Source organism: Priapulus caudatus, unplaced genomic scaffold (assembly GCF_000485595.1).
Source record: "Priapulus caudatus unplaced genomic scaffold, Priapulus_caudatus-5.0.1 Scaffold336, whole genome shotgun sequence".
NCBI lineage: Eukaryota > Metazoa > Priapulida > Priapulimorpha > Priapulimorphida > Priapulidae > Priapulus > Priapulus caudatus.
The window spans coordinates 209,762-211,136 of NW_014577397.1; positions in this window are offsets into that span (position 1 = coordinate 209,762).

Sequence of the window (1,375 nt, forward strand, 5' to 3'; positions counted from 1 at the left end):
TCTCTCTCTCGCCCTCGCTCTCTCTCGCTCTCGCTTTCTCTCTTTCTCTCTCTCTCCCTCTCCCTCCCCTCTTTCTCTTTCGCCGCCTCTCGCCTTCTCTCTCTCGCCCTCGCTCGCTCTCGCTCTCGCTCTCTCTTCCTCTCCCTCTCCCTTTCCCTCCCCTCTCTCTTTTTCGCCGCCTCCCTCCTTCTCTCTCTGGCCCTCGCTCTCTCTCTCTCTCGCTCTCTCTCTTTCTCTCTCTCTCCCTCTCCCTCCCCTCTTTCTCTTTCGCCGCCTCTCGCCTTCTCTCTCTCGCCCTCGCTCTCTCTCGCTCTCGCTTTCTCTCTTTCTCTCTCTCTCCCTCTCCCTCCCCTCTTTCTCTTTCGCCGCCTCTCGCCTTCTCTCTCTCGCCCTCGCTCTCTCTCGCTCTCGCTCTCTCTCCCTCCCCCCTCTCCCCCATATCTCTCTCTCTCGCTCTCGCTTTCCCTCTCTTTTTCTCTCTCGCTCTCGCTCTCTTTCCCTTTCCCTCTCCCTCCCCTCTCTCTCTTTTTCGCCGCCTCTCTTCTTCTCTCTCTCGCCATCGCTCTCTCTCGCTCTCGCTCTCTCTCCCTCCCCTTCTCCCCCTCTCTCTCTCGCCCTCGCTCTCTCTCGCCCTCGCTCTCTCTCGCTCTCGCTCTCTCTCTCCCCCCTTTCCCCCTCTCTCTTTTGCCCTCGTTCTCTCTCGCCCTCGCTCTCTCTCGCTCTCGCTCTCTCTCCCTCCCCCCTCTCCCCCTCTCTCTCTCCCCCTCTCTCTCTCGCGGAAGGCACCGTCGATCACAGCATCGGCGTGTGCGAGCGGCCGAGACCCGAGTCTCCGGCTGGTGCCGTGCCGCCGCTGACTCTACGACGTACACAATACTGCCGTCTCTCCCACCAACGCGCTCACGCAACGCAACCGTGTATATAATGTATATAACCTCTGTGTTATAAAGGTTAGAGTCCGATATACCTTTGGTAATACATGGCATGTCGAAGCTCACAGGCGATCAATCAGAAGCGATAATAGCGCGTCGCAGCGGGACGTCGACAGTCGCACCGATAGGGTTACATGCATTATAGAAACTATAGGTCGAGCGTAACACTCGTTGTAGGAAGAACATGCATGCGGTTTTTTCATAGGTATAGATTCGACGGGTGAGATTGTTAGCGTGTTGAAGCTGGGAGCTGATCACGCAGGAAAGCCATGTTCGACGATGCGTGTGTGCGAATGTGTGTCTCTCTTTCTCTCTAACAGACTCTCTCTCTATCTATCTCTAACTATCTTTCTATCAATTTATCTATCTATCTATCTATCTATCTATCTATCTATCTATCTATCTATCTATCTATCTATCTATCTATCTATCTATCTATCTAT